The sequence below is a fragment of the Spermophilus citellus genome (genome assembly GCF_964194105.1).
Source record: "Spermophilus citellus genome assembly, chromosome: 4".
Classification (NCBI taxonomy): Eukaryota; Metazoa; Chordata; class Mammalia; order Rodentia; family Sciuridae; genus Spermophilus; species Spermophilus citellus.
The window spans coordinates 21,692,524-21,717,235 of record NC_138185.1 but is presented as its reverse complement, the minus strand read 5'-3'; the positions used below and the strand labels follow the sequence as shown (position 1 = coordinate 21,717,235).

Sequence of the window (24,712 nt, the reverse complement as noted above, 5' to 3'; positions counted from 1 at the left end):
AAAAAAATACTGATTTCTGATGCGATTAAAAAAGCACTCAAGAGGCTGGGGTTGTGGCTCAGCGGTAAAGCACTCACCTAGCATGTGTGGGGCCCTGGGTTCGATCCTCAGCATCACATAAAAATAAATAGGGGCTGGGATTGTGGCTCAGAGGTAGAGCTTTTGCCTAGTATATGTGGGGCATTGGGTTCGATCCTCAGCACCAATAAAAATAAAATAAAGATATTGTGTACACCTATAACTAACAAAATATTAAAATAAATAAATAAAATAAAAATATTGTGTCCAACTACAACTAAAAAAAAAATGCTCAAGAAGGAAAACCTGTGAAGTAAAATGTGTACATACATAGAACATCTCCTCAGATGTTCTCAGAAATTCCACTTTTGCCTTACTTTATAATTTCTAATCTTCATAACAATCTCCATGAATAGATATTATAGTGTTAGGTTCCTAGGGTTACAAATATGCTAGTCAGCGGGGTGCAGTGGTCCATCCCTGTAATCCCAACAATTTAGGAGGCTGAGATAGGAGGATTTCAAGTTCAAGATCGGGCCTCAACAATTTAGCGAGGCCCTAAGCAACTTAGCAAAACCCTGCCTCAAAATTTAAAAACAAACCAGGTGCCACGGCGCAAGCCTGTAATCCCAGGAGCTTGAAAGGCTGAGACAGGAGGATCGCAAATTCAAAGCCAGCCTCAGCAAAAGCAAGACACTAAGCAACTCAATGAGATCCTGTCTCTAAATAAAATACAAACGAGGGCTGGGGAGTGGCTCAGTTGTCAAGTGCCCAGAGTTCAATCCCTGGTACCAAGAAATAAAAATAAAAAATAAAAGGACTGGGGCTGTAGTTCAGTGGTAAAGCACCCCTGGGTTCAATCTCTAGTACTAAAAGAATGCAAACAAACCAAAAACCCCAAATGCACTCATTAATTCACCCATCAAATATGAACATTTACTGGGTACTTCCTATTTGCCTGCATTGCTCTAGACTCTTTGGGACACATCCATGGACAAAACAAAACAGACAGAGACCCCTTACCTAGTAAAACTTATATTCTACTGGGAAGATGCTGGCAACAAGCAATGATATAATTAGCAATGATAAACTGATAGTCAGGAGTTGGTACTGTGGGAAAAATGTAGAGCGGGATAAGAGACTAAGAGCAGAGGGAGTTAGGTCCCCATTTTGCAAGGGGGTGGTCAGGACTGGTCTTTGGAAGAGGGGACATTTGAACAGAAACTTGAAGGAGATGGAGTCAGCTATGCAGGTGGAGGAAAAAAATTCCAGAGAGAGTGAACAGTAAATTTCCTGAAGTAGAAACATATGTGGAGTGAGAAATAGCAAGGGGGCCATTGTGGCGGGTGCAGAATGAGTCAAAGTGGGAGCAGTAAGAGATGAGGTCAAATAAGGTGCATAATGTGGGAGCCACAGGCGCTGGGAGGGTCTCATCCTTTGGGCTCCATATCCAGACGTGAGAGAGAGAGGCTCTACTCCTCCAGGCCCAATAGAAAATTGTAATAGGATAACTTCAACAAGCCTGGGTTGCTTCCCTTCCTGAACTAATCCCTGTGGACAAGGTTATAAAAAAGATTGACCCTGTCAAGTCACATGTTTACCCTTTAGGCAAAGGTGAAGGTCTAGTTCCATGAGGAAGAGAATTAGTTTTGGGCAAAGACTCTAATGTTATCATAGCCATTTAAAGATGCAAAGCTCAGAGAGCTGAAGAGACTCGCCCAGTGTTACATACAGGTCCTAAGTGCTCTGGGCTTGGCATCTGGTTAGGCCTTGAAAATCACTATTCTCCTCTTTCTTTCTTTCTTTCTTTCTTTCTTTCTTTCTTTCTTTCTTTCTTTCTTTCTTTTTTTCTTTCTTCCTTCCTTCCTTCCTTCCTTCCTTCCTTCCTTCCTTCCTTCCTTCCTTCCTTCCTTTCTTTCTTTCATTCTGCTGTCCTTCCTTTCCCCCTTCTCCTCCCCTCCTATCACTTCTCTCTACCCAATCTAATGTGACACACTTTTTTTTTAATCTTTCTGCAACTTGAGAGAACCTTAAAAAGTCTATTGCTTTTAAGCTCTTGTAGAGACAGGCCATCTTATCCTATGGAGTATAGAATGACTCCCTGTGACACAGTGTCTGGGGTAGGAGTAGCCATGTATTTGGAGGTTGGGATGCTCAAACATATAAAAAGTGAGCAGACTTCCCTTAGTGGGGTGGGACATCTCCAGGTTAAAAAACAAAAACGAAACAAAACAAACAAAAAAACTCATAGATCTTTTTATTTTATTTTTTTTCTTTTCCTTGTACAATACTAGGGATTGAACCCAGGGTCTCTTGCTAGGCAAGTGCTGTACCATTGAGCTGCAACCCTAGCCCACTCATAGACTCTTTTAAAACTCATTGCTAAGCTGGGTGTGATAGCACATATCTGCAATCCCAGTGACTCAGGAGGATGAGGCAAGAGGATTGCAAATTCAAAGCCAGCCTCAGCAATTTTGCAAGACCCTGTCTTAAAATAAAATAAATAAAAAGGGGTGGGGATGTGGCTCAGTGGTTAAGTGACCCTGGGTTCAATCCTCAGTACAAAAACAAGCAAAAACCAAAAAAAAAAAAAAAAAAAAAAAAAAAAAAACCCTCATGCCTAAGAGTCAATCATACTTATATTTTAAACATGGCATTGGCTCCTAAAAATTAAAAATGGTAGTTGCATTAGTTGATCTTATTTCAGTGTAGATTTGCTTGGTAGCCCTGAATCTACAACAGAAGAGGGTTTTACAATTGCTATAGTTAGCTAGCTCCAAACTATTGAAGAGGGGCTGAGGGTGTAGTTCAGTGATAAAGTGCTTGCCTCACATGTGTGAGGCACTGGCTCATCACCACATAAAAATTCATGAAGATACTGTGTGTTCATCTACTCCACAGATCCAGTATCATATGGCTGGTTTTTCCCTTGTAGTGACTCTCATATCCCATCCAATCTAGTCTGATTCCTCATCCTCTCATGCAATGCCTTCTCCAGTGCATGCCACTCTTAGCCAGTCAAGTTCACAAAGATCCTTTTCTCTAAGAAATTCCTTGCTGCTCAGTGGGGAACCCATGGTATTGAGAAACTAATGAGACTCCATTTTTGAGAAACCAGCCTGTACCTCAGAGCAAAGCCTGTCCAAGGAAGGGAGCGTGACCCTTGTCCTTGGAAAAACCCATAGAGCACTCCTAAGCTGCTGCAGTCTGGCTGGGCACAAAATCACGAGCCACTCACACCTTGTAGATTCAAACAGCAACTCTTTATTCTCGAACTGTCACCGGCACTCTACACTCACGTTCTGGGAAAATCCTCCGGCACTCTACACGCACTTTCTGGGAAAAATTTACACCTCCACCAGGCTCTGCATCCCAAATACCCTCTGAATCCCGTGAGAACTCAACGGGAACTCAAGGAGTGGGCGCCTGGAGGCAGCAGGATACGCCCTATTCCCAGCAGGATACACCTTAAACCTGGAACCGCCCTAAACCCCCGATCCGCCTAAACCCTGACCCGTCCTGGTCCTTGAGCAGGGTCACCTTTCTCAAACATTCATGCAATGTCACTGCAAATGACCTGGGTCCAAGGCAAGCCCATTTCCACAATGGAGAGTCCTCCCTTTAAGCAACATGGGGTAGGCTGACAAGGAAATTGCCATGCATCATTCTTACTTGGCTATGGCTCTCAGCATCTCCCCGCTTCTGATTAATTAAACAACAAGTAATGTGGCTTAGGGACCGTGCCTGTTAGGTTGTCCAATTCAACATATGGTTCTTACCCGTCATTGGATAAACTGACCTCTAGGCGTCAGCCTCCTGTCTTAGGTTGATACCACTGCAATTGGATCATACCCGTCACTGACTACCGGTCCAGCATACATCTATACTTGTGGATAGGCCTATGCACCAATGGAGGGGTGAGGTTCTTTGCCTTACCTCTGTTGGCCCTCAAATTTGGCCTTGGTGCCAGTGGGGGGTGAGGTTCTTTGCCTCACCTCTGTTGGCCCCCAAATTTTAGACCATCACTAGCAGAAGGGAGGAGGATACAGACATGCTACCACACCAAGCCAATTGATGGCTCCTTTGGAAAAATTGCATCACAGGTGTCCCTGACTCAGTTAAGCTAGGTGAGGACCCATAGCAACCCCCCTAGCAACCTCCAATCAGCATGAAAAAGGGAAAATACCTGGGATGCCAGATGACCCCCCAGTACTTTATGGTGGTTGATAACATGTTGGGAAACCATGTAGTTTATATTGGTAAAGATGGAGTCCCGAGTGCTTCTCTTCTGGGAGCTCAGGAATGTTGGTAAAGATGGCGCCTGAAGCGCTTCTCTTCCGGGAGCTCAGGTCCATGTCGCACTGAATGGCACGCGAACCATCACCTCCAATCCCTGTGAATGGCACGAACTTTGAATGGCGCACCTCCAATCCCTGAAGTGGCGCAAACTCTCGGCCAATGAAGAGGTAACAACCCACTCGCCCTGCTCCTCCTCATCCTGTGTTGACCCATAAATATCAACACCCTGTTCATGCTCGCTCTCTTACTCTCCCTCTCCCTCTCCCCTCTCTTACTCTCCCCTTCTCTTCTCTCTCTCTTCCCCCTCTCCTTTCTCTCTCCCCCTCCCCCTCTCTCTCCCCCTCTCTCCCCCCTTCTCTTCTGTGACTGGCCGCTATGGTTCTGGTAATAAAATCTCAGACAGGTAAATGGTTGTTTTGGCCTGTTGAGTTTACGGAGCTTTTCCATTGTTCCTTTCATTGGTGCTGAACCCTGGGACAGGGATCCCCGTCGCTCAAGGCGGAACCCCGTTCCCAAACTCCGAGCCCAACCGTTCCTGTCGTAGTCCACTCCTCTGATCGCCTGCCTGACATCCACCACCAGCCTGCAGATTGGTGAGTTCCCCCATCCCATGAGCGCCTGAACCCTAACCTGCCAGAACAAGGGAATTGGCCGTTGAGTGTCCGGCAATCCCTCCAGGTGTTTTAGGGGGGAATGCACCCCACCCAGACCCATCAGGGTCATGGTGGACCCCGGGTGCTCTGCTAGGACACCCCTGGGAATCAACTGCCTGGGACGTAGGATTAATTCCCTCTTTCTAACTCCTCCATCTCCCTTCACTCTTATCTCCCGTGGACAGGTTAGCGTAATTGCTAAGCCCGTCTCACCTGAGTCCGGAACTCCGTTCCTCCCGTTCCTGACTCTTTCATTCCAGTCGACGTCAGGTTGCCCACGGCCCCGGCCCTATTTGGGTCTCACAGATCGAACTTCACTGGTGATGACCAGGTAGTGCCCTCTGTACTTCCCCGCAGCGATTGGTCATTTTGGGGACACCCACTTGAACCTGGAGCTTACAGGAAGCTCATTCCAGCCTGAGTTTCCTCTCTCTCTCTCTCTCTCTCTCTCTCTCTCTCTCTCTCTGACTCCCATCTTGCCCTTCCAGCATGGGAAATTCCTCGTCCCTCCCAGCCGATTCTCCTTTGCGGTGCCTCTTAGATAATTTGAAAACCCTGAGCCTGGCCCCTGATATTAAACTGAAAAGGCTGATAAAATTCTGTATCCAGGACTGGCCTACATACCCCTTAGACAACCAAAACGTTTGGCTCACGTGTGGGTCTCTGGATCCCAATTTACTCTGGGATCTTTTTAATTACTGTGAGCGATCAAAGAAGTGGAATGAGATTCCCTATGTGGAGGCTGTTTCCTTACTTCGATCTCATCCAAATCTCTGCACCCAATGCAAGCCTCAACAGCTGCTCCTTGCTCTCAAACTTCCTTCACCTCTGCCTCCACACCTTCTCCTTCTCTTTCCTTTTCTCTGCTCTCCGCCTCCACTTTCCATCCGGCCGATGAACCGCCTCCATACTGCTCTTCCCCGCCCTCAGCCCCGCTTTCCCCATTTTCACCTCCTCCCAATTCCCCGTCTTCTGCATCTGTGGCTTCTTCTTCAGACACTTCTCCTCTTCCTCCTGACACTTCTGAACAAACTCCTCCCACTTCCGTTCCTTCCGCCCGGTCCCTCCACCTTAATTTAATCTACCTGCCACCCATTCAGCCACCCGTTCACGCACTAATACACCACCTAAGCCACAAGTCACCACATCATGTCACCTGACTCAAATTTCACATGTTGTGGCCTCCCTTTGAGAGGTCACCGGGCCGGACAGGATTTTAAGGGTTTATGTTCCTTTTTCTATGATTGACCTTTCTCAAGTAGAAAAAAAATTGGGATCTTACACTGAAAACTCTGTCTCTTATATTAAAGAGTTTCAATACTTAACTCAAGCCTATAGCCTCACCTTCATGATCTCTATATGATTCTGTCCAATACTCTCCTCCCTGAGGAAAGGAGAAGGGTCTGGAACCAGGCTAGGGCCTATGCAGACTAGGTTCATCAGACTAATGCCCACCATCCCTTAGGGGCCCAGGCGGTTCCAGACCAAGACCCCCATTGGGATTATAATGACCCCTAAGACCTGGGACATATGGACCACCTTATTACCTGTCTGATAGCTGGCCTAAAGGCGGCAGCACAAAAGGCTATTAACTTTGATAAACTCCCGGCAGTCATCCAGGAGAAGAATGAAAACCCTCAGCCTTCCTAGACCGACTAACAAAGGCTCTCCTTCAGTACACTAATTTGGACCCTTAATCCCCAGATGGGAGGCAACTTCTTATGACCGATTTTTTCTCACAAAGCTACCCCGACATCCAGGCAAAGCTAAAAATTAGAGAGGGGGCCCTTGATTCCTCAGACCGAGGTGTTGGCCACGGCCTTCAAAGTCTACCACAACAGAGATAAAAGAGCAAAATGCCAAAAATGACAGATGTTGGCCCAGGTGTTACAGGGCTGCTTCCAAACTATGGAAAGGGGGAGACAAAAACCCCCACAAAGAGGACCCCCTGGGCCCTGCTTCCAACCTATGGAAAGGGGGAGACAACAACCCCCACAATGAGGACCCCCTGGGCCCTGATTTAAGTGTGGTGATGAAGGACATTGGGCTAGGGCTTGCCCTAACCCCACCACCCAGACCATGCCCCAGATGCCGACGTCCTGGCCACTGGGGATCGGACTGCCCCAATTCCCGGAGGGGAGCTGAGGTCAGTCACCCCACCAGTGACTTGCTGGGCCTAGCAGCGAGGATTGATGGGGCCCTGGGTCTTCTGTCCCGACCTATTCAATCACCAAGCAGCAACCCAGGGTGGTTATCTGAGTGGATGGGCGTCCCATAAACTTTTTGTAGACACCGGGGCTACATTCTCGGCTCTGAGAGAGTTTGGGGGAACTACCTATCCCTCCGAATCTCCTATTGTCGGGGTAGGAGGTCAAACCACCATCCCACACAGAACTCCTCCCCTCACTTGCTCCTTATCTGAGTTCTCCTTTTCACACCATTTTTTGGTTATGCCTCAGTGTCCGGTGCTCTTGTTGGAAGGGGATATATTATCCATCTTGAAGGCCTCCCATAACCTTACCCTTATTGTCCTCCCCTACTTATATCTTCGTCATGGTTTTACTCCCTGATGAAGAAGAGACTTTACCCCTTTGTATCTGGTGTGGAGACCCCAACAACCACCAGAACACATGTTTTCCCCTCCCCTTGTAAAATGGTAGACCTAATTGTATGGGACTCTGAAAACCCATCCTCTGCAAATTGCTCTCCCATGGAAGTGCATCTTAAAGACCCTAACCACTTCCCAGACCACGCCCAATACCCGCTGCCAACTGCCAGTCTTAAGGGCCTAAAGCCAATCATTCAGAGCTTACTAAGAAAGGGGTTCCTCTGTCCCACACACTCTCCATTCAATACCCCAATTTTAGCAGTAAAAAAGCCTAATGAAATATACTGTTTGGTGCAGGACTTAAAGTTAATAAATTCTTCAACCAGGCCCATACATCCCCTGGTTCCAAACCCTTATACTATCCTTCCCTCCATTTCTGCAAACTCCACCTGTTTTTCAGTTATTGATCTTAAAGATGCCTTCTTTTCAATTCCACTATCTGTCTCTTCCCAAGACATATTTGCCTTCACCTGGACTGACCCAGAAACTAGACATTCCCGACAGTTAATCTGGACTGTCCTGCCCCAGGGGTTTTTAGACAGCCCACATATTTTTGGACAAGTCCTCGCTGGAGATCTTGAGGATTTTTTTCCCTCTATGCCCCGACTCAACCCTCTTACAATATGTTGATGATCTCCTCCTCTATAGTCCCTCATTAGAAACCTCAAAGTTGGACACAGCCACCCTCCTGAATTTTCTTGCTCACCGAGGATATAGGGTTTCTCCGCAAAAGGTGCAGCTCTCTCTCTCTCTCTCTCTGAGGTTGTTTACTTAGGGTTCCTCATTTCCCCAGGGAAGAAAGCTATCACAACCCATAGAAAAGGCCTTATTGAAAGCCTCCCAGTACCAAAAAACTAACGAGGAGATTCTCTCGTTCCTGGATCTGGCAGGCTATTTTAGGGCATGGGTACCAAATTACTCACTACTTGCCAGACCATTATATGATCTAGCAAAGGGGAACAAGCATGAACCCTTGTTACTTTCAGCTGCACCACATTTCAGAACCTTCCAGAAGGCCCTCTTACAAGTACCAGCTCTACACCTGCCAGATGTTAATAGGCCTTTTACTCTCTATGTTCATGAAAACAAAGGGCAAGGCTTGGGGGTGCTGAGACAAATGTATGGGCCCACTTTCGCTCCGGTGGCATACCTTTCGAAATAGTTAGATCCAACTGTCCGGGGATGGGCTCCTTGTCTCTGCGCCCTAGCGGCCTCCTATGTTTTATTAAAGGAATCACAAAAGCTTACTTTGGAGCCCAAATCACTGTCACCTCTCCTCATCACCTCAAGGACTTGCTAACATACAAAGGACTGCAAACCCCACCTCCCTGTCGAATTCTCTCTCTCTTGGTCTCTTTCCTCTACGAGTCCTCCATGTCCTTCCAAAAATGCGCCCCTCTCAACCCGGCAACTCTGTTACCCATTCAGGCTCAAGGTCAAACACAGTCCCCAATACATAAATGCAGGGAAATTCTAGAAAACTTCCTCCCATGCCCAACTAATATCACTGAGGGACCTCTAGACCAACCTAATTAGACCTGGTTCTCTGACTCCCCAGGATAAAGACGTGATATAGCAAATCACAGCCTCATGCCAGATATGCAAAAGAGTGAATCCCAATACATCTTTAAAACCCGGAACCTTCCCTTCTCATCAGGCTAGGGGCCATATTCCCGGGGCAGAATGGCAAATCGACTTTACCAACATGCCCAGAGTAAAAAACTTCAAATACATACTAGTTTTAATAGACACATTCTTGGGTTGGGTAGAGGCCTTCCCCACCTCAAATAAGCAGGCTACCACAGTTGCTAACATCCTCCTAACCGAAGTAATCCCTCGGTTTGGGATGCCCACTTCAATCCAATCTGACAACGAGCCTGAGTTTGTCTCTCAAGTAACTCAGAATGTGGCAAAGACATTGTCCATCCATGGCACTTTCATTGTCCCTATCGCCCCCTAAGCCTCAGGTAAGGTTGAGCAAGCCAACCATCATATCGAAGCTGTCTTCAGAGACTCATTTAGATTGGGTTAAACTCCTCTCTCTTGCCCTATTATGCCTGAGGGCTTTACCAAAAAAGCCATCCCTTGCCTTCCCCTTTGAGATAATGTATGGTCGTCCCCTTCTCCCCCCGGGAATCTCACCAGAGCCTTGGCCCCTCCCCAACCAATATGCTCTTCCCCTCCTCTTTCTTATAGGCTCTGAGCTATGGAAGCACCAGAGAACTCAGCTGCCTCCTTTCTGCTCAAACCAGGAGAATGGGTCTACTTTTCTTCCCCAGGGGAAAGATCCCCCCAACCTCAAAATGGGAAGGGCCATTGCAGGTAGTCCTGTGTACACCCAATGCTGCAAAACTCCAACAGGAAGGAAAGAAACTAACCCCCTAGATTCATATTTCTAGGTTAAAACCAGCGGCAAGCTCTCCAGAGGATAATCCCACCACAGCTCCCAACTTTGCAGGACCCCCACAATCACCCAGATTTACCTGTGAGATACCCCCAGATAACCCTTTCAAGCTCAGTTTTTCACAGTCACGCACCACTCTCCCTCCCATTCCAGAGAAGAACATTCATAAGAATGGGCCTCCTGATAGGACCTAGGAACCCACAGCAACACAGTACACCCACACCCTTTTTAGAAATCAGCAATTGGCACAACAATCCTATTGGGATCTCTTCACAAACCCCATCAGCTGCTGGATTCTCCTGATACTGGGACCTCTAGTTGGTCTTTTTTTTTTTTAACTGCAAAAAAAGTCTTTATTGCAATAAGTTAATCCTGTAAATATGCCTGAAAAAGTAAGTATCAGTTGGTCAGAGCAATAAGAGCCTCCACCACGTTTCCCATGTGTTCCCGCAAACTCCAGATCTTCTTTCTTGATAGTGACCTTTGCCAGTTCCTTCTCCCATTCTTGTTTGGCTTTCTGCTCCCGAGACCTTCTATCTCCAATGATGGACATAGCTGTCTCCAGATTGGAACTCTGGATCTCCTTCTCCTCACATAGTCGGTGACCTGCTCCAGGTCCACCGCACCACTGTCATGCTTCCGTGGCTTCTCAGGGGCCATTCGGGGCCGCTGGTCTCCGTTTCCAACTCCAGCTCCACATCCCCCTCGGTCGCCATGTTGATCTCACCGCCTCTAGTTGGTCTTTCTATTCTGTGCCTTCCTTCCTTGCATTCTGAAAATTCCTTCAAGGACAAATTAACAAAATCTCTAACCGAACTTTCTTTTTTAAAATTTATTTATTTTTCAGTTTCCAGCGGACACAACATCTTTATTTTTTATTTTATGTGATGCTGAGGATTGAACCCAGTGCCCCGCACATGCAAGGTGAGCGCGTTACCGCTTGAGCCACACCCCCAGCCCTCTAACCAAACTTTCAATCAGCTCCTCCTCGGGGATTATCAACTACTTGCCAACGAGCCAGAAGACACACACATCCACTCATTCCAAGAAACCCAACCTCCACCAAGTGCTGAAAGATGAAGATACCAAATGACAGCTCCACCTAAGGGCCATCTCTACCTCACCATGCCAAAAAAATAAGCCCTTGGTTTTCAGCTTTATATGTTCTAATCTGCCTTCTCCTGGGCATAGGTTTTTTTCTACCAGCCCAATAGACTGGACGACATGGCAGAAATTAATGCTGTTTCTTTTCATAGTTGCAGGGCATGTTCATGGACTTCTCCCCGGAGGAAATCCATGCCTTCAGTGCATGGATATGGGGCCTCCTGGCCCTTCTTCTCCAACCAACTGACCTACCTCCCACCCTCTAAACAAGCCCCTACTAAGCAGGAAGTAGCCAGATCGAGTATGACACCCCCAAACCAAAACAAAGGGAGGAATGTTGGTAAAGATGGAGCCCAGAGTGCTTCTCTTCCTGGAGCTCAGGAGTATTGGTAAAGATGGCGTCCAAAGCGCTTCTCTTTCAGGAGCTCAGGTCCATGATGCACTGAATGGCACTCGAACCATCACCTCCAATCCCTGTGAATGGCGTGAACTTTGAATGGCGCACCTCCAATCCCTGAAGTGGCGCTAACTCTCTGCCAATGAAGAAGTAACAACCCACTGGCCTTGCTCCTCCTCATCCTGTGTTGAGCCCATAAATATCAACACCCTGTTCGTGCTTGTTCCCTTACTCTCTCCCTCTCCCTCTCCCCTCTCTTACTCTCCCCTTTTTTTACTCTCCCCTCTCTTACTCTCCCCTCTCTTCTCTCTCAATTTCCCTCTCCTCTCTCTCTCTTCCCCCTCTCCTCTCTCTCTTCTCTCTCTCTCTCTCTCTCTCTCTCTCTCTCTCTCTCTCTCTCTCTCTATCTCTGTCTCTCTCTCAACCCCCTTCTCTTCTGCAACTGGCCGCTATGGTCCTGGTAATAAAATCTCGGACAGGTAAACGGTTGTTTTGGCTTGTTGAGTTTACGGAGCTTTTTCCACCATTCCTTACAGTTTAGCACATACACCCCTCGTGGCCTAAACTAATCAGTTCAAAGGAATCCCCCTATTGTACTAACCAATCACCCCTACTAACTTGTTCCTGCCAGTGAATGTGCTAATCAATGTTAAGAGTTGTTGTTTGATTTTCCTGCGGTATGGAATGATTTGCTGTGTGATGTTGTGACGCATAGAGTATCCCCCCAAAACCTATAAAATCTCACTGAACAAAGGACCGGGGATCACTTCCTGGGACCTCTGTATCGGTAATAGTTGTGAGTCCAGGCTCGAGCTTGCAATAAAGGCTCTTGTGTGATTGCATTGGATTCGGCTCCTGGAGGTCTATTGGGGTCCCACAAATCTGGCATAACAGTGTAACTGAGTTGCATCCCCTCCAGATCTCATCTGTTGAAGCTCCAGATTCCAATGTGACTATAATTGAAAATTGTTTCTTTAAGGAGGTAATTAAGGTTAAGTGAAGTCAAATGAGATAGGTGAACCGTTGGGGAGAGAGAAAGAAAGTACATGAAAACCCTGATCTATGTGCGTGACCCAGCCATGGTCGCCTCTTTGGTTAGATGAGCAAAACCTTCTGTGCATGCTTGTACCAGATCAACTAGGAAGAAAAACCTCAATTACTTTAAACACCCCCAGATTCAATGTGCTCACAACTGATTTATGGTTAGACTGCTTAACCAAAAGAAAACATTCTGAGCACCAAGTATCAAATGATTGACATGGGATTTGATTTTCAAAGGAAGCTTTCCTGAGAACCTGTCCGTTTCTGCCCAGGAAAATCATGTATAATCAGAGGGCTCAACCCTGGGTACCTGTGTCACTTGTCTTCTCTGAGAGGTGAGAGATGCCTGCAGGCTGCCTTCAGGGTGGGTATACCTTTGCTGTCCTTTAATAATCTTTGCTTGTACCTTGCTTCTGATGCATCCTGGGGTTAGTAACCCACAGGGCCAAGTTGAGGACCCATGGCTCTTGGAACTCCTTGGATTGCTGTCCAGTGACAATAAGGATAGGACACGAATCTTCCAGAGGATGGGTATCCTTAAAGAGACACCAGAAATCTTTCTCTTTCCACTCACACAAGGTCATGGGAAGGGTCATGGGAGTACACAGTGAGAAGGCAGCTATCTGCAAGCCAGGCAGAGAGGCCTCATCAGAGCCGAGTGTGGTGGCACACGCCTGGAATCCCAGCTATTAGGGAGACCAAGGCAAGAGGATCACAAGTTCAAGGCCAGTCTCTGCAACTTAGGGAGACCCTGTCTCAAAATAAAAAGGGTTGGGGATTTAGCTTGGTGGTAGAGTGCTTGCCTAGCATGCAAGAGTTCCTGAGTTTGATCCCCAGGATCCAGAAGAGAGAGAGAGAGAAATCTGAGAGGCATGCCTCACCTGAAACAAAATTACTGGCATTTTTTGGTGGGGGTGGGGGTTTGCTGGGGATGGAACCCAGAGCCTTGTGCAAGCTAGGCAACTGCTCTGTCACTGAGCTACACCCCTACTTGCTGGCATGTTAACCTTGGAATTCCAGCAAAATAAAGTATCACATATACATGTCTGTTTCTCTAAGTACTCTGTTATTCACACAACACTTATTGATTCAAATGCATGGGGGTGGTCAGGATTGGTCTTTGAAAAGGTGACATTTGAGCGGAAACTTGAAGGAGATCGAGTCAGCTATGCAGGTGGAGGTAAAAAGTTACATATTTGTTTGAATATTGGTCCTTCTCTTTACCTTTATCTCAATGAGAAGGTCTTGAAGGCATTTCTGTGCTTTGGGAATGTCTTAATCACTGTGATTCAGAAAGTAAGGAAAATAGTTTCAGAATTTCTACAGTTTCTTTCTTGCTTTCTTTTTTTTTTCCATATCAGTATTTCTACAGTTTCTTAAAACCAGTAAACTAGGTGAGACTGGAAGATTTGTCTTTAAGTGTGAATTTGCAATAACAAGCATAGTGTGTTTATATTGCAAGGTACAGTAGACAAAGAGACATAGTAATGTTTAAGATGTTTTTGCCCCATGTGGCGACATGTTCCTGTGATCCCAGCTACTTGGGAGGCTGAGGCAGGAGGATAGTTTGAGACCAGGAATTTGAAGCAAATTTGGGCAACAATAGTGAGACCCCCATCCCCCCCCCAAAAAAAATGGTAATCTTGATGGGGGCAAGTGTAACCTTTACATATTTTTTTGTGGGAATACAAAATAGTATAGTCACTTTGGAAAAGAATATAGCAATATCTTACGAAGTTAAACGGACACCTATTTTTTTTGACCCAGAATTTTAACTCATAAGAAATTAAAGGGAGGGCTGGGGATGTGGCTCAGCGGTAGCGCGCTTGCCTGGCATGCGTGCGGCCCGGGTTCGATCCTCAGCACCACATACCAACAAAGATGTTGTGTCCGCCGAGAACTAAAAAAAAAAAATAAATATTAAAAATTCTCTCTCTCTCTCTCTCTCTCTCCTCTCTCACTCTCTCTTTAAAAAAAAAAATTAAAAAAAAAAAGAAATTAAAGGGAAATAAAAATATGTGTTCAAAGAATGCATGCAAATGTTCATAATTATTCATAACCCCAAGCTGGTCCATCAACTGGTAAATAAGTAAATTGTGTTATATTCATATTAAGGAAAATTGCTCAGCAATAAAAAGAAATATACATACAACATGGAAAATTGCTCAGCAATAAAAAGAAATATACATACAACATAGATAAATCTAAGAAAAAAGTATATACCAAGTGAAAGAACTCATACGCAAAAGACTACATACTGTGTGTATGTGCATTTATATGAAGTTCTAGAAAAGGAAAAATCACAGCAACATAAAGCAGATCAATCACTGCCTGGGCGTGTGGTGGGCAGAATGTTGGAAGGGCAGGGAAAGCAGTCAAAGGGCACAGGAAACCTTTTTGGAGTGACGGAAACGTTCTATACATTCTGGTGGTTGTTATACAACTACATATAATTACTAAAATTCAATAAACTTAACACTTAAGGTGATAAATTTTATTATATGTAAACTATACCTCAATAAATCTGGAAAAATTCATCACACTATACAATTTAAGATTTGCAGCTGGGGGCTGGGATTGTAGCTCAGTGGTAAAGCACTTGCCTAGCCTGTGTGAGGTACTGGGTTCAATCCTCAGCACCATAAAAAATGAATAAGTAAAATAAAGATATTTGCCCATCAAAAAATTAAAAAAATATATTAAAAAAAAAAGAGATTCGCATCTGGACATGATGGTGCACAACTATAATCCCAGAGGCTCAGGAAGAAGGATTGTGAATTTGAAGCCAGCTTCAGCAACTCAGCGAGACTCTGTCTCTAAATTAAAAAAAAAAAAAAGTTTGTGGGGATATGGTTCAGTGGTAAAAATGCAGGCTAGGCACTGTGACACATACTTGTAATCCCAGTGAATCAGGAGCCCGAGACAAGAGGATCCCAGTTTAAGGCCAGCCTGGGCACCTTAGTCTCAAAATAAATTAATATAAAAGGGCCAGTGGGGTGTAGTTCAGTGGTAGAGTATCCCTGGGTCCAATCTCTAGTACCTACACACACACACACACACACACACACACACACCAAAAAAAAAAAAAAAAAAAAAAAGAAAGAAAGAAAAGAAAAAGAAGAAGCAAGATTTGCAGAACTTTCTTCATGTAGAAAATAATTGGACTGGGATGTTGCTCAGTGGTAGAGCCGTTGTTTAGCCTGTGAAGGCCCTGTTTTCAATCCCTAGCACTGACTTGATTTGTTGGAGCAACAGTAGGGTGGATATTTGAATATTGCTCTCTAGACCCTTGGTCATTATACTCTGTTGAACTCTAAACAGGTTATTTCCCAAGCTTCTCTGATATGAATAGCCTAGTGTTACAGTTTGGATCAGATACGTCTCCCAAAGGCCCATATATTGAAAATCTGGTTGCTGGAGTGCTGCTATTGGGAGACTGTGGAACTTTTAAGATGTGGGGCCAGGGTTGCTGGCAGTGTAGCTCAGCAGCAGAGCATTTGCCTGGCACCTGCAAGGCACTGGGCACTGGGTTTGATAAGTAGCGCGCACACACACACACACACACACACACACACAAAAGAATAGGTGGCACCTAATGGGCGTACTCAGGTCACTAGGTGTGTTCCCTTGAAGGTGATAGTAGGATCCTTTCTCTTTCACTTTCTGGCCATGAAGTGAAGAGTTTTGCTCTGCTATGTACTCCCACCACAATGTACTATCTTGTCACAGGCCCAAAACCATACAGCCAATTGGTCATGACTGGGCACCTCTGAAACCATGAACCAAAATTACCTTTTTCCTTTTATAAGTGACTATCTCAGGAATTTGTTAGAGTAATGGAAAGCTGTCCAATACACCTGGGGTGCATTGTTGAGTCAGCGATTCGAGGGGATAGGCCTAGTAATGTATATAATTTATGTGTTAGTTTTTCCTTGCTGTGACCAAAATACCTGACAAGAACAACTTGGAGGAGAAGTTTATTTTGGCTCACAGTTTCAAAGGTTTAGTCTACGGGGGGCTGCCTCCATTGCTCTGAGCCCAAGGTGAGGCAGAACATAGGCAGAAGGGTGTGGTTGAGGGGTCTGCTCTGACCAGGAAGCAGAGAAGAAAAGAGGGGGAGAGTACTGCAGGGAAGATGAACCCTTCCAGGGTATTCCTCCAGCAAGCCACTCCCTCCAATCATGCTCCATTTACCTACAGTTACCACCCAGTTAGTCCACACAAACTAGGACGGACTGATAAGGTTACAATTCTCATAGTCCAATCATCTCACCTCCGAACATTCCTGCATTAACACAGGAGCTTTGGAGACATACCTCATCGCCAAAGCATAACATTCCACCCTTGGGGCCCCAAAGCTCATGTTCATCTCACAGTGCAAAATGTATTTAGTTCATCTCCAAGAGTTTGCATAGTCTTAACAGTTCCGGGTGTTGTTCAAAAGTCCAAGCTCAAAGTCTCATCTGAGACCCAAGGTAAACTCTTGCTTGTAGAGCCATTGTAAAGATCAAAAGTAAATTACATGTATCTGATACACAATGCTGACAGGGTTCTTGTGGAGATAGGGATGGACTTTGTGTTTCCCGATGTTTGAGAACTTGAGAACAACAAGGCAAGCAAGCATAGCAAGACTGATTCCAGAAACTGATAGAGGAGACTTCGACTGGGACTCAGAGGTAGAGCACTCGCCTAGCACTTTGGAGGTGCTGGATTCAATCCTTGGCACCACATAAAAAAAAATAAATAAAATAAAGGTATTGTGTCTGACTACAACTAAAAAAAAATTAAAAAAAAAGAAAGTGATAGAGAACAGACTCTTCCAGAGAGCAGGGGACCTCAGAGCCAAAATCCTGTGGGAGGGGTGCGACATACCTTCTCCTGCTCCCAGGGGTGCTGGGGATTGAATGCAGGGTCTTAGTGCATGCAAGGCAAGCACTCTACCAACTCAGCTATATTCCCAACACTGTGACTTGCCTTTTTATAGCCCTCAGAACCTCTCTGTCATTAACCATTCTTTCCTTCTTTCCCCTACATATGTGCCTAGGAGCTCTAAAGTTGCCTAGGAGTCAGAAAGTCTCAGATGAGACTTTGAGCTTGGACTTTTGTTTTTAGAGGAGGAAACATTTATTTGGGGGCTCTTGGTTTCAAATATCTCAATCCACAGACAGCAGGCTCTATTCCTCAGGGCTTAAGGTGAGGCAGGACATCATGGTGGAAGAGTGTGATAGAGAGAAACAGCTTACATGATGATCAGGAAGCAGAGAGAGAGGTCTCCACTTGACAAATACAAATATGTACCCCAAAGTCATGCCCCAATTCCCACCTCCTCCATCCACACCCTACCACTTCAATTCCCACTGAGTTACCCTATCAGGGGATTAATTCACTGCTTGGGTTAAGACTCTTATAATCCAATCATTATCATCTGAACCTTCTTGCATTGTCTCACATGTGATCCTTTCAGGGACACCTCACATCCAAACCATAACATCTGATGTTCTGAGAAGAATTCTGTTCCTGGTTGGCTGGAGCTGGAGGTAGTTGTGGGAGAGGTTTCCAATAACTATCAAAGACAGATGTCTGTGTATTCAGAGGGACTGTGCGTCTCTCTGTCTTGCTGTTAGTGATGTTCTAGGTGTGTTCAGAGAATTGTTTCACCCTGGTCCTTCAATATAGCTTCTTCAGCTTTATTGGACATCTCAATCGAAAACACATACACCACTTTGGCTGTAATCTTCTGAGCGGGTGTGGGCTTTGGGGCAGTACTTTGGCCATGGGAAAGGGTGGAAGACCTGGGCCTGTAGCAGTGGATGGGGTCATGGAGTATGTTTTGTATGCAAATCCTAGGACTTTATAAAGTCAGCAGAATTATATTCTGTCTTGCCAGAGTCAACTGGCACGTTGGGAGTCCCAGTTTCTCTCTGATTAAAGGAGTTGGTGGACATACTTTGTTGTTTTCTCCTTGCCCTGGACATCATTACCAGCCCCATTCTTCAGCCTAATGCTCCCATCTGGGCCAGAGTATGACCACCACTCTTGGAGTCATAGGGGGATGGCTGGGATTGGTTGGCTGAGTACCCGCTGTTTACTCTGATTAGAGATTCTGGAATCCAGCTGGGGATTTCCAGATAAGGACATCACTGCAAGAGGATGAACCATCACGTCCTGTTTGATTTGTAGCCACACTGTGGGTTTTCTGATGGAGAGTTCCTCAGTTCAGGGTTACTGGAATGCATTGATTGAAATCCTGAGCTTGCAGTCACAAAAAGGGATGGTCTTACTGAGTTCCTCTTGGGCAGCTGCTGGGGGCAGCAGCAGTGGTCCACTGCTTGCTTGGTGTGTCCTTAGCAATGGTCACCTGCATGCCTTTTTCCTCTTTGTTTTTCTCTGCTGTGGAAGTGGATCCTTTCCCTGTGCAGCTCCCACATTCTTTGGGTGTGTGCCTCCTGCTGTCAAAGGAAAATCTTGCATCTCTAGGGAACTTAAAATCCCAAGGGCCACAACACCACAGTGCTCATCCTAGAGGTGGTGAGTCCAGGGATTCCTTCATTAAAGGTGACACTCACCTTTCAAGGTATCCAATTTATTCTCTTCTACATAGATAACAAGAGCTTTCTGAGAATGATCTCTGCTACCCAAACAAAAGGAAAATTTTAAGGCTAAGTGGAAGGACACTACCTAATCCCACATTCAGTCAATATCTATCTTTCCACTCTCTGGTGATTATCTTTGCTTATATTTCTGCAATTTCACCACTAATCCTGTCTTGCCACCTGGAAGTAGGAGTGGGGGAGGGGCAAGGAGAAGCGGATTAGGGGAGGGGGTTTCAGTTAGGGGCAGCTTTGAATCCCCCAGTGGCCAGGCTGGGGTCAGCGGCAGCAGTGACACAGCATCTCCCCCTGCAGCAGGAAAGGCAGCAGCGGTGCCACCCCACTTCCACAGGCACTCAGAGGCTCCATTATCCACCTGTGCCTCCGCCTTTCCAGCTCCCCTCTCCTGATACCACCCCTTTCCCCTCCCTTTGACCCTGCCCCAGGTGTACTGCACCAAGAAAGTTACTGCCAGCCCTGCCTCAGATGCCAGGAAAGAAGTGTCCTCTCCCCTGGCCCCAGTGTTCCATGGGTAGGGGAATGGGGACTGCCCCTACAGAATGCCTGAAGAGTTTACTAAATTTATTTCTGGATGACCTATTTCTTGGTGAGATCATTTGTTATTTCTGAGTAGATACACCACCAATGTTTGGGATATAAATCTTTAATATTATCATACTTTCTTGTTAGATTGTTCCCTTTTCCATAATGAAGTGACCTTCCTTTTCTTTTCTGATTAATATTGACTTGAAGTCTATTTTGTCAGATATGAGATTAGCCACTACTGCATGTTTGTGGTATCTGTTTGTGAGAAATATTCTTTTCCATCCTTTTACATCTAATCTGTGGATGCCTTTGCCAGTAAGTTGAGTCTCTTGTATACAATATATAGTTAGGTCTTGCCTTTTAACCCACTCGGACAGACTATATCTTTATTGGAGAATTGAGAAGTTTACATTTAATGTTATTACAGAGGGATGATTTTTATTTCCTTCCTTATTCATTTTTATTATAGATTTTTAGTTATGGATAGTAGTAGGGTTCATCCTCACAAACTCATACATGAATGGAATTCAGTTAACAATTCTCCCCTTTTTCCTCTGCCTTTCCCTCCCATCCTTACTTCCTTCTCTCCATTTTAATTTATTTTTAATGTTTATTTTTCTTTTTTTATTATTAGTTGTTCAAAACATTACAAAGCTCTTGACTTATCATATTTCATACATTTGATTGAAGCAGATTATGAACTCCCATTTTTACCCCGTATACATATTGCAGATTCACATCGGTTCCACATCCACTTTTTTACAAACTGCCATACTAGTGTCTGTTGTATTCTGCTGTCTATCCTATCCTCTACTATCCCCCCTCCCCTCCCCTCCCCTCCCCTCCCCTCCCCTCCCATCTTCTCTCTCTACCCCATCTACTGTAATTCATTTCTCTCTCTTGTTTTTTCCCTTTCCTCTCACTTCCTCTTATATGTAATTTTGTATAACAATGAGGGTCTCCTTCCTTTACCATGCAATTTCCATTCTCTCTTTCTTTCCCTCCCACCTCTTGACCCTGTTTAATGGTGATCTTCTTCTCATGCTCTTCCTCCCCATTCTGTTCTTAGTTGCTCTCCTTATATCAAAGATGACATTTGGCATTTGTTTTTTAGGGATTGGCTAGCTTCACTTAGCATAATCTGCTCTAGTGCCATCCATTTCCCTGCAAATTCCATGATTTTGTCATTTTTAGTGCAGAGTAATACTCCATTGTGTATAAATGCCACATTTTTTATCCATTCATCTATTGAAGGGCATCTAGGTTGGTTCCACAGTCTAGCTATTGTGAATTGTGCTGCTATGAACATCGATGTAGCAGTATCCCTAGAGTATGCTCTTTTAAGGTCTTCAGGGAACAGTCCGAGAAGGGCAATAGCTGGGTCAAATGGTGGTTCCATTCCCAGCTTTCCCAGGAATCTCCATATTGTTTTCCAAATTGGCCGCACCAATTTGCAGTCCCACCAGCAATGTACAAGTGTACCCTTTTCCCCACATCCTCGCCAGCACTTGTTGTTGTTTGACTTCATAATGGCTGCCAATCTTACTGGAGTGAGATGGTATCTTAGGGTGTTTTTTTTTTTTTTTAAAGAGAGTGAGAGAGGAGAGAGAGAGAGATTTTTTAATATTTATTTATTTTTTTAGTTCTCGGCGGACACAACATCTTTGTTGGTATGTGGTGCTGAGGATCGAACCCGGGCCGCACGCATTCCAGGCGAGCACGCTACCGCTTGAGCCACATCCCCAGCCCTTAGGGTGGTTTTGATTTGCATTTCTCTGACTGCAAGAGATGGTGAGCATTTTTTCATGTACTTGTTGATTGATTGTATGTCCTCCTCTGAGAAGTGTCTGTTCAGGTCCTTGGCCCATTTGTTGATTGGGTTATTTGTTATCTTATTGTTTAATTTTTTGAGTTCTTTGTATACTCTGGATATTAGGGCTCTATCTGAAGTGTGAGGAGTAAAAATTTGTTCCCATGATGTAGGCTCCCTGTTTACCTCTCTTATTGTTTCTCTTGCTGAGAAAAAACTTTTTAGTTTAAGTAAGTCCCATTTGTTGATTCTTGTTATTAACTCTTGTGCTATGGGTGTCCTATTAAGGAATTTGGAGCCTGACCCCACAATATGTAGATCGGAGCCAACTTTTTCTTCTATCAGACACAGAGTCTCTGATTTGATATCAAGCTCCTTGATCCGCTTTGAGTTAACTTTTGTGCATGGCGAGAGAAAGGGATTCAGTTTCATTTTGTTGCATATGGATTTCCAGTTTTCCCAGCACCATTTGTTGAAGATGCTATCCTTCCTCCATTGCATGCTTTTAGCCCCTTTATCAGATATAAGATAGTTGTAACTTTGTGGATTAGTCTCTGTGTCCTCTGTTCTGTACCATTGGTCCACCTGCCTGTTTTGGTACCAGTACCATGCTGTTCTTGTTACTATTGCTCTGTAGTATAGTTTGAAATCTGGGATCGCTATGCCGCCTGATTCACACTTCCTGCTTAGAGTTGCTTTTGCTATTCTGGGTCTTTTATTTTTCCATATGAATTTCATGATTGCTTTATCTATTTCTACAAGAAATGCCATTGGGATTTGATTGGCATTGCATTAACCCTATAGAGAACTTTTGGTAATATCGCCATTTTGATGATGTTAGTTCTGCCTATCCATGAACAGGGTATATTTTTCCATCTTCTAAGATCTTCTTCTATTTCTCTCTTTAGGGTTCTGTAGTTTTCATTGTATAAATCTTTCATCTCTTTTGTTAGGTTGATTCCCAAGTATTTTATTTTTTTTTGAGGATATTGTGAATGGGGTGTTTTTCCTCATTTCCATTTCAGAGGTTTTGTTGCTGATATACAGAAATGCCTTTGATTTATGCGTGTTGATTTTATATCCTGCCACTTTGCTGAATTCATTTATTAGTTCTAGTAGTTTCTTTGTAGATCCTTTTGGGTCTTGTAGGTATAGAATCATGTCATTCGCAAATAGTGATAATTTAAGTTCTTCTTTTCCTATTTTTATGCTTTTAATTTCTTTCATCTGTCTAATTGCTCTGGCCAGTGTTTCGAGAACTATATTGAATAGAAGTGGTGATAGAGGGCATCCCTGTCTTGTTCCAGATTTTAGAGGGAATGCCTTCAATTTTTCTCCATTCAGAATGATGTTAGCCTGAGGCTTAGCATAGATAGCTTTTACAATGTTGAGGTAAGTTCCTGTTATCCCTAGTTTTTCTAATATTTTGAACATAAAGGGATGCTGTACTTTGTCGAATGCTTTTTCTGCGTCTATCAAGATGATCATATGGTCTTATCTTTAAGTCTATTGATGTGGTGAATAACATTTATTGATTTCCGTATATTGAACCATCCTTGCATCCCAGGGATGAATCCTATTTGATCATGGTGCACAATTTTTTTGATGTGTTTTTGTATTCGATTCACCAGAATTTTATTGAGGATTTTTGCATCTAGGTTCATTAGAGATATTGGTCTGTAGTTTTCTTTCTTTGAGGTGTCTTTGTCTGGTTTCGGGATCAGGGTGATGTTGGCCTCATAGAATGAATTTGGAAGAGCTCCCTCTTTTCCTATTTCCTGAAATAACTTGAAAAGTATTGGTATTAATTCTTCTTTAAAGGTTTTGTAAAACTCTGCTGTATACCCATCCAGTCCTGGGCTTTTCTTGGTTGGTAGTCTTTTGATTACTTCTTCAATTTCATCCATTGATATTGGTCTGTTCAAATTGTGTGTATCCTCCTGACTCAGTCTGGGCAAATCATATGACTTAAGAAATTTATTGATGTCTTCACTATCTTCTATTTTATTGGAATATAGGGTTTCAAAATAATTTCTAATTGTCTTCTGTATTTCTGTAGCATCTGTTGTGATATTGCCTTTTTCATCCCGTATGTTAGTAATTTGAGTTCTCTCTCTTCTTCTCTTCGTTAGCATGGCTAAAGGTCTGTCGATCTTATTTATTTTTTTGAAGAACCAACTTTTAGTTTTGTCAATTTTTTCAATAGTTTCTTTTGTTTCAATTTCGTTGATTTCCGCTCTGCTTTTAATTATTTCTTGCCTTCTGCTACATTTGCTGATGTTTTGCTCTTCCTTTTCTAGGGCTTTGAGATGAAGTGTAAGTTCATTTATTTGTTGTTTTTTTCTTTTTTTGAGGAATGACCTCCAGGGGATGAATTTCCCTCTTAAAACTGCTTTCATTGTGTCCCATAGATTCCGATATGTTGTGTCTGTATTTTCATTTATCTCTAAGAATTTTTTGATATCCTCCTTTATGTCTTCTGTAACCCATTGATCATTCAGTAACATATTGTTCATTTTCCATGTGATGTAGGATTTTTCCTTCCTTCTTTTATCATGATTTCCAGTTTCATTCCATTATGATCAGATAAAATGCATGGTATTATCTCCACCCCTTTATATTTACTGAGGGTTGCCCTATGGCATAATATATGGTCTATTTTTGAGAAGGATCCATGTGCTACTGAGAAAAAAGTATATCCACTTGATGATGGTTGATATATTCTATAAATGTCAGTTAAGTCTAGGTTATTGATTGTAATATTGAGTTCTATAGTCTCTTTATTCAACTTTTGTTTGGAGGATCTGTCCAATGGTGAGAGAGGTGTGTTGAAGTCACCCATAATTATTGTTTGTGGTCTATTTGATTCTTGAACTTGAGGAGAGTTTGTTTTATGAACGTCGCAGCACCCTTATTTGGTGCATAAATATTGATAATTGTTATGTCTTGTTGGTGAATGGTTCCTTTTATCAGTATATAATGTCCTTCCTTATCCCTTTTGATTAACTTAGTCTTGACGTCGGTTTTATTTGATATGAGGATGGCCACCCCTGCTTGCTTACGAGGACCGTGTGTGTGGTATATTTTTTCCCAACCTTTCACCTTCAGCCTGTGTATGTCTTTTCCAATCAGATGTGTCTCCTGGAGGTAGCATATTGTTGGATTTGTTTTTTTTAATCCATGTTACCAGCCTATGTCGCTTTATTGGAGAGTTTAAGCCATTAACATCTAGAGTTACTATT

The 24,712-nt window shown here is 44.0% G+C and overlaps 1 pseudogene across 1 annotated transcript; it reads right to left on the bottom strand.

The window, feature by feature from the left end:
- Positions 1-4,942: 4,942 nt before the first annotated feature.
- On the bottom strand, positions 4,943-10,698 carry LOC308647421 (huntingtin-interacting protein K-like; annotated as a pseudogene). The gene is made up of 2 exons: positions 10,412-10,698; positions 4,943-4,947 (listed from the first exon to the last, which is right to left on the bottom strand). The product of its transcript is annotated as a huntingtin-interacting protein K-like (transcript).
- Positions 10,699-24,712: the final 14,014 nt, after the last annotated feature.